The following is a 9,233-nucleotide window of genomic DNA, read 5'->3' on the forward strand; positions in this document are numbered from 1 at the left end:
AGTGTTGAGCTGGATTAAAGCCATGCTCCACCAAACCACACTCTGATGATGGCTGAACTTTTTTTTAAAAAAATTCCATTATTTATTTATTTACTTACATATGCACACATGGAGGTCAGAGGATAGAAAATCTGACAGTTTTATTTATTTTTTAGCACATGGGTTCCTAGGGATGGAACTCAGGTCCTCAGGCTTGGTGCCCTACTCTGTGTCTTCTTCCCAAGCCAGCTCCTGCCTATTCTATCCTCCCAGCACTTGGGAGGCAAAGGCAGATGTGTTTCTGTAAGGTGAAAGTCAGCCAGTGCTATGTCTCAAGCAAACAAATTGAAAAAAAAAATTGAAACGACATCTCCCTAGGGCACCTCTCTGATTTCCAAGCTGCCAGGATACTTCAAACCCAGCTCTGGACACTTAGAAACTGATTCTTGTCCCAGTTCATGGGCCAGCAAACAAGTACCCAGTACCCCTGCTCCCTTTGTACTTCTTGACTACTGTGGATCAATACGAACCAGATTGGGGGCGGGGCTCTCAGTGGATGATATCCCTGGACATCCAAGTCAGAACTCAGGCTGCTTTTCCCTGACCCCTGCCTCATCCTCCTGTCTCCCCTTCTTCATCACTACAGTCTCCTGAGAGTCCTGTGACCTGTCCATAGCTCAGGATCCCTACAGCCACAACCCTGCTGGTGCAGGCTCTGACAAGAATGGCTGCTCCCAAATCTAGGTCTGATGGGACTACAGGACAGTTAGTACCGAGCAACTGCTGTCCAGCCCCCCAGGCCTACCGAGAGTGGAAAGTATTGTTAGACCAGAAATACCTTGAACTCAGAGATCCGCCTGCCTCTGCCTCCTTAGTGCTAGGATTAAAGGCATGGGCCACTACACGTGGCTGACAATGTCAAGTCCTTTATTACTATTATTTATTTTATATATACAAGTGTTTTGCCTGTATGTAGTCTGTAGTCTGTGTACTGTGTGTACCTGATGTTTGTGGAGACCAGAAGAGGTGTCAGATCCCTTGGGACTGGAGTTACAGACAGTTGTGATCTGATATGGGGGTGCTGAGACTTGAACCCAGGTCCCGGGGAAGAACCAGTGTTCTAAACTTATGAGCCATCTCTCCAGCCCGAGTGTCAAATCTTAAGGGGGCACTTTGGACTCCAGTCTTCCGCTACTCAAGTCAGATTAGGTGAATGAACAGTATCTTGTTGTTTTTTGTTTGTTTGTTTTTGTTTTGTTTTGTTTTGTTTTTTTTGAGACAGAGTTTCTCTGTGCAACAGCCCTGGATCTCCTGGAACTCCCTTTGTAGACCAGGTTGACCTCGAATTCAGAAAGATCAGACAGCCTCTGCCTCCAGAGTGCAGGGATTAGTGTATGCCACCACACCCAATGTATTTTTTTTAATATTTTTTACAGTTTATTTAACTTTGTTTTATGTGCATTGTTGTGAAGGTGTTAGATCCCCTGGAACTGGATCTTTAGACAATTGTGAGTTGCCATGTGGGTGCTGGGAATTGAACCCGGGTCCTCTGGAAGAGCAGTCAGTGCTCTTAACCACTGAGCCAGCCCTGTATTTTGTTTTTTGAAAGAGTCTCACTATACAGACCAGGCTACCTTGAACTCAGAGAGATCTGCCACCCTAGTGCCTGGCATTGGCAAACAATCTCATTGTTAGTTCTCTGCTCTGGGCCCCTGCTGTGTCCTGGACCTGGAAGCCCTTTATGTGCCTTCTTTCCTAGCCCACTCCTGCCCATCTTTTCAGACCCACCTTCCTGCAGGAGCCTGCTACCCTGACTTCCAGACCCTAACTGGACACATGCTCCATTTTACACTGACCACTACCGGGCCCTATTGCTTTAGTTTGAAACCATCACCAATTAAAACATACATTGGCTGGGTGATGGTGGCGCACACCTTTAATCCCAGCATTCGGGAGGCAGACGCAGGTGGATCTCTGTGAGTTCGAGGCCAGCCTGGTATACAGAGCTAGTTCCAGGACAGCCAGGGCTACCCTGAAAAACCCTGTCTCAAAAAAACAAAAACAAAACAAGACAAAATATAAAAACAACCCCCCCAAAACAAAAACCATATATTGTTGTTAAGTTTTACAGTGGGAAGAGGACAGATAATGGTGTTATTACATGTCTGCATCCAAATGTCAGGATGCTAATAGATGGGGGAGATATCCACTGTCTTCTGCTTTAATAATTGAAGTTCCATGGTTCATCTCTTTCTTGTGTGAACATGTGTGTTACAAGCATGTATGCCATGTACATGTAGATATGAGTGCATGTTATATTCAAGTGTGGTTTTTGTGTGGAGGTCTGGTCAACCTTAGATATTATTTTCAGGAGTCATCTGTATTCTTATTTATTCATCTATCATCTATCTATCTATCTATCTATCTATCTATCTATCTATCATCTATCTATTTATTGGTTTTTCAAGACAGGGTTTCTCATAGCCTTGGAGCCTGTCCTGGAACTCACTTTGTAGACCAGGCTGACCTCGAACACAGAGATCACACCTGTCTCTGCCTCCTGAGTGTTGGGATTAAACATGTGTGCCATCCATATCCATCTTATTTTTAAGTTTAAACAGGCAGGTGTGGAGCATGCCTTTAATCCCAGCACTAGGAAGGCAGAGGCAGATGGATCTCTGTGTGCAAAGGCCAGCCTGGTCTATACAGCAAGTTCCAGGAGAACGAGGAGAACATGGAGAAAACCATGCCTTGAAAAAAAAACAAGCAAAAAATTATATAAAATTATATATATATATATATATATAATGTATTATTTATGTCTGAGTGTGCGTTTGTGTACATGAGTGCAGGTACCTGGGAGAATAAAGAAGAGGGTGTTGGATCCAACGAATCTGGAGTTGTGGGAGGTTGTAAGACACCCCTATGGGTACTGGAAACTGAACTCTGAGTCCTCTGTAAGAGCAGTATATTCTTTTAACCATTAACTACTGAGCCATCTCTCCACCTAATTCATTTTCTTTGAGACAGGGTCTCATATGGGGCATGACAATTAGGCTAGTTTGGGTAGTTAGAAAGCCTCATAAGTCTACCTGTCACCATCAAGCAATGCTGGGACCACAAACGTGTGTCACTATGACAGGCTTCCTTTCCTTCCTTCCTTCCTTCCTTCCTTCCTTCCTTCCTTCCTTCTTCTTTCTTTTCTTTCTTTCTTTCTTTCTTTCTTTCTTTCTTTCAAGATAGGGTTTGTCTGTGTGATAGTGCTGGTTGTTCCTGGAACTAGCTCTTGTAGACCAGGCTGACCTCAAACTTACAGAGATCCACCTGCCTCTGCCTCCTGAGTGCTGGATTTAAAGACGTGCGCCACCACCACCTGACTGTGACAAGCTTTTTATGAGGGATTGAAGTAAGATTCCCCACGCTTGTGCAGCAGGCACTTTGCCGACTAAGTCATCTTTTTGTGTCCCTGGTTCACCTTTTGTCCCCGTGTCCATTTCAGGACCAGACTCAGACAGGCGTCAGTGTTTGATGAATGAATGATCAGTGACTGCCCTCTTGGAGCACGTGAAGTTTGAAGCAGAATATGGCTAGATGCTTCAGCAGGACAAGATGCCTGTGACCTTCTCCCAAGCCCTACCTTGAACTCTCTGGACCTTGACCTGTAAGAAAGCCCAACCCTGACCTGGGTTTTCTGGAACAGCTCCTAAAAAAAAAAAAAAAAAAAAATTGCCTGTAGAACTTGTCAGACCAGAGTCTGAGCGTGGGTTTGGAAATGTCAGCCATCCCTTCCTTTCACTACCTGGAAGCCAGATGGGGCCATCCCACCCACTGCCCCACCCACTGCCCAAGCCGTGGGGCCTTCCCAGAGCCAGTGTCGAGGCATTGCTTAAGGATTCCTGAGAACTGAGAAGGCAGTTTTAGGAGGCCCAGAACCAGAAGACTGTGTAAGGAGGCCTGGCTTGGTAAGTCTGGTCTTGAGATGGTGCTGCCATCTGGTGGTGTTTGGAAGCTTATTGTAATCTTGACCTTTCAGGCCAGTTTCATTCCTTCTGGGAACCTTTGTCTGACATCCAGATCATGCTGGATTGAGCCAGGATGCTGGCAGGGCAGAGGGAGAGAAACACCATTTGTGCTCAGCTAGACACAATGCTGCTCTCCAGTCACCATTGGGTGATCTTGAGTGTTGACATCAGCCCACACTGTTCTGCTCCCACCTCCCCATAAAGCCTCCATTTTCCAAAACCTCATGAATCCTCTTCAATTCCTTGCTTCTTTCCATTACCTATCTCTGATCCCCATATACACACAGCCATTGCCTACGCGACTGGCCTCTTTTCAGGTTCCCTGTCTCTCCACTGCAGGCTCCACTGACTGATTTAGCCTCTACCTTGACTGTCCTAGGGCCTAGGATGATGCCTGCCCTCTTACAGTGGCCTGTGAGACCTAACAACCCTGACCTTCTGTATCTCTCAACTTGGCACCCTCCACTCTTCCACTCTCCAGCCTCTCTGTCACATGAGCAAATCTGTTATATTGTCCACTTCCCCAGCCTAAGCTAGGCCTGGCCCCTGCTTCCTCCCACCATTGGCAGGCTCTTGCTCAACCTAATGTTTCCTGGGCTGAGACGTTATGCTCAAGGGCAAAGGGCTCTGGGGTACTGGTACAGTGTTTCACCCCCCAGGCTGGCCTTGAACGTGGGACAATCTTCCTGTTTCTGCTTCCTCAGAGATGGGAACCAATTAGTACCTCCCACTTCCCTAGTGCAGGGAATAGAATTTAGGGCCTTTCAGGGCTGGAGAGAGGGTTCGTGGTTAAGAGCACCGGTTGCTGTCTTCTAGAGCACCTGGGTTCGACCCCCCAGCAGCCACAGGCAGTTCACAACTTCCTGTAACTCCAGTTCCATCTTCTGACCTCCACAGGCACCAGGCACTCACATGGTACACATATTGTGGGCAAAACGAACACACATGAAATGACATGAAATAAATAAAAATAAATTAATAAATAAGGAATTTAGGACCTTTCACGTGTAAGGCAAGTGCCCTAGCACTGAGAACTATTTTGTTTGTTTACATACGCGCGTGTATGTTGTGTGTGTGTGGAGAGAGAGAGAGAGAGACAGAGAGAGAGAGAGAGAGAGAGAGAAAGAAAGAAAGACAGAGACAGAGACAGAGACAGAGACAGAGAGTTTCTCTTTGTAACTGCCCTGGCTGTCCTGGAACTTCACTTTGTAGACCAGCCTGGTCTCAAGCTCACAGAGATCCGCCTGCCTCTGCCTCCCAAGTGCTGGGACTAAAGGCATGCAAAACCACTACCTGACTTCCCCCCCCTCTTTTTAAAAGAGGATCTCACCAGCCTGGTCTACAGAGCAAGTGCCAGGACAGGCTTCAAAGCTACATAGAGAAACCCTGTCTCAAAAAAACAAAAAACAAAACAAAGCAATAAGAAGGCCTCACTGCGTTATGTTGTCTAACCTGAAACTTACTATGAAGCAGGTTTGCCTTGAACTCACAGAGCCCCCTCCTTCTGCCTCCGGAGTAGTGATTGGATAAAAGGCATGCTACTACTAGGGGATGTCAGTTGGACACACAAACTAGAGTTATCTCAAAGGAGGGGACCTTAATTGACTTTATAAGATCTGGCTGGGAGGCAATTTTTAGTGGTTGAAAGGATGTGGTCATCCTTGGACTGGTTGTTCTGGGTTCTGTAAGAAAGCAGGCTGAGCAATCCATATGAGACACAAAACCAAAAACAGGACCCCTCATAGCCTCTGCATCAGCTCCTGCCTCCAGGACTCTGCCCTGTTTGAGCTCCTGTCCTGACTTCTTCCAATGATGAACAGCGCTGTGAAGTGTAAGCCAAATAAACCCTTTCTCTACCCAGCTTGCTTTTGGCCGTGGTGTTTTGTCACAGCAATAGAAACCAAAAGACATGTGGCATAAAAAATTTTGTTTGCAGGGGCTGGAGAGATGGCTCAGAGGTTAAAGAACACTGGCTGTTCTTCCAAAGGTCCTGAGTTCAATTCCCAGCAACCACATGGTGGCTCACAACCATCTGTAATGAGATCTTGGTGTCCTCTTCTGGCCTGCAGGCAAACATGCGGGGCAGAAACACTGTATACATAACAAAATCTTAAAAAATTATTTTTGAGAGAGGGTCTTATCAATACCCTTGGCTGACTTGGAGCTTGCTATATAGATCAAGGTGGTCTTGGATGTTCATCAATTCTCCTGCCTCAGCCTCCAAAGTAACTGAGTTCCAGACACCATATGCTACTCTTTATTTATTTAGAGACAGGGTTTTCTGTGTAGCTCTGGCTGTCCTGGAGTCCACTACGTAGACCAGGCTGGCCTTGAACTCAAAGAAATCCGCCTGCCTCTGCCTCCTGAGTGCTGGGATTAAAGGCATGTTCCACCACCACCTGGCTACCATACTTTTCTTTTTGTATTGTATTGTTATTATGTATGTGTGCATGATGAGCTTGTATGGGGGTGTTTGTGCCATAACGCGAGTGAAGGTGAGCAGAGAACTTTGCGAGGTTTATTCTCCTCCTTCCACATTTACATGGGTTCCAGGTACCTAATTTAGGTCCTCAATCTGGCGGGCACTATTTGTATAGTTAAGGTGGTCTCAAATTCAAGATTCTCCTTTCTCAGGCGACGCAGGTTCTTAGCTCCATTGTGGATTTTCACAACCCTCTTCCGAGGAGTAGAACATTCCCTTGGGACCCTAAAAGTCACGCAGTCCACTACAATCTGCCAGGACAACCAGTTACGACCTTCCGGACTTGGGCTACACCCTTAGTTTTGACGTCAGACCTGCCCTGGTTTGGTCCCGCCCAGCCCCGCCCTCCCAGGTCCAATGCGCATGCGTTCCCGCACTCGAAGCCAATCTAGCTGGGTAGTGTTCGTGGCAGTGCCTTCTATAAACTGAACACTGGCAACTGGCTTGTGAATGTTCGATTACCGTCTCTTAGTCCTCTCGCTGGTGTTTGGTGTGGTGGTGTGGTGCGACGGAGATTGGATCTGAGAGCTATTTTCTACTAACTCTGTCCAGTGCCTTGGTCAAGTTGCTTATCCTTTCTGAATCGGCAGTGGTGAACTGAGATGATGTGGGAAGCTCTGGGGTAGGGTAGAATCTCAGCCTGCTGACTGTCGCCAGTTAGAGTCTTTGGTGTCACTTGTTCTCTAGGCATCTCTAAAGTCTTCTCTCTCATTTTCTCTTCTGCCCTCTGTTACTTTTCCTTTTCTGGATCTCTCAGGGTGCATTACTGTGGTCCAGCATCCTCCTGAATCATTGGAGTCAGCTGCTGGAGATCTCGCTCTCTCAGCCTCTGGAGAGGGATCGACATGACAGGGCGAGGCAGGTGACTGGATCAGAACCTGGACAGGGTTAAGCCTAGAGCTCTCTGACTTCATCTTGGCTTGGACGCTTATTCTGTGACCTGGGAATATGTACCCTACGTGGAAGAGGTAGGGCTCTACATCCAGTGGGTATGAAGCATAAGTTGCAGCCCGTACCTAAGTCACACTCAGCAAAGTTGGCCTGGTGGGAAATTGGGATCCCTCCCTCAACTCCCAGTATTACATCATTTGAGGGGCCCTATGCAAATAAAATAGCCTCCAGGCTAGAGAGATGGCTCATTGGTTAAAAGCATCTACAGCACAATCATGGGGCACTAAGTTCATATTCCAGTAACAAGCCAGGCGTCTTATAAATGCCTGTAATGCCAACTCCAAGGGAGGGATATGATGTCCTCTTCTGCCTCAAGAGCATGAACACCTTACAGTTGAACACATACATACACACACATATGTATTTCCAAATAGTAGACTCTAGGCTGGAGAGATGGTTCAGTGCTATCTGAGAGCATCTTTAAGAGCACACACTCTTACAGAGGACTAGAGTTAGAGTTCCAGCATCCAAGTTCAACAGTTCACAGCCTCCCAACTTCAGCTTGTGGCGATCAGTGCTTTCTCCTGACCTCTGAGGGCACTGCGCTTGAGAACAAACACAAATCAGGTATTGGGGTTATGGCTCAGCAGTTAAGAGCATGGACTGCTCTTCTTGAAGACCTGGGTTTAATTTCTAGCATCCATGTGGTGGCTCACAATCTGTAACTCCGGTTTCAGGGATCTGTTTATTTTTTTTGGCCTCTATGGACACTATGCATGCTCATGGTACACAGACATTCATGCAGGAAACACACGCTAGTCAGTTATAGCGGTGCACACCTTAATTTCAATACTTGAGAGGTAGAGACAGGTGGATCTCTATGACTTTGAGGCCAACCTGTTTTACATGAGTTCTCGGACAGCCAGGGCTACATAAAGAGAACTTTGTCTCCAAAAACAAAACAAAAACACCCTAATAAAAAATTCAAAAACATTTTGAGACAGGGTTTCTGTGTAGCCCTGTCTTGGAACTTGCTCTATAGACAAGGCTTGCCTTGAATTTACAGAGATCAGCCTGTCTCTGCCTCCTGAGTGTTGGGATTAAAGGTAAGCACCACCACCACCTGGCTAAAATGAGAACTTCCATTTGTTCTTATTTTAAATTGTGTGTTAAGGCATGTGTATCTGCATGTGAATGAGTGTAGTTGCCCTCAGAGGCATCAGATGCCTTGAACTGGGAGTTATAGACAGTTGTGAGCTGCCTGAAATGCTTATGGGGAACTGAAAGGGTTCTCTGGAAGAACAGCCAGCACTCTTAACCACTGAGCCATCTCCCCAGCCCCCCATTTCCTACCTTAAATAGGACAGAGTAGGATTATCATACTATATATAAAGTATTTGTGGTCTTAGATGTCCACTGATCCTCCTGCCTCAATTTCTGAAGTAACCAAGTTCAAGACATGAGTCACTATATCTTTATTTTCCCTTTTCTGTTCTGAAACAGGCCTTTGCTATCTGGGAACTCACTCTGTAGACGAGGCTAGCCTTGGGCTCAGAGAGATCTGCCTGCCTTTGCCTCCTCAGTGCTGGGACTAAAGGCACGAGTCACCACTGCTTGGACACTTGCTTTTCAACATTTTAAAAATGCATGTATGTGCTGTGTGCATGCCATAGTCTGTTTGTGGAGGTAGAGTTCAGTATGCAGGAGTCAGTTCTCTTCCACACGGGCTCCAGGGATTGAAAGCAGCTTAGCTGCAGGTGCCTTTACCCAGCAAGTCATCTCTTAAAACACCAGTTTTAAGTAGGAAGCAGCAGCACCTGGGACAATCATTGAAATGTTCTTGCTATTGAGTTGGACTA

The sequence above is a fragment of the Arvicola amphibius genome, chromosome 1 (genome assembly GCF_903992535.2).
Source record: "Arvicola amphibius chromosome 1, mArvAmp1.2, whole genome shotgun sequence".
Lineage (NCBI taxonomy): Eukaryota > Metazoa > Chordata > Mammalia > Rodentia > Cricetidae > Arvicola > Arvicola amphibius.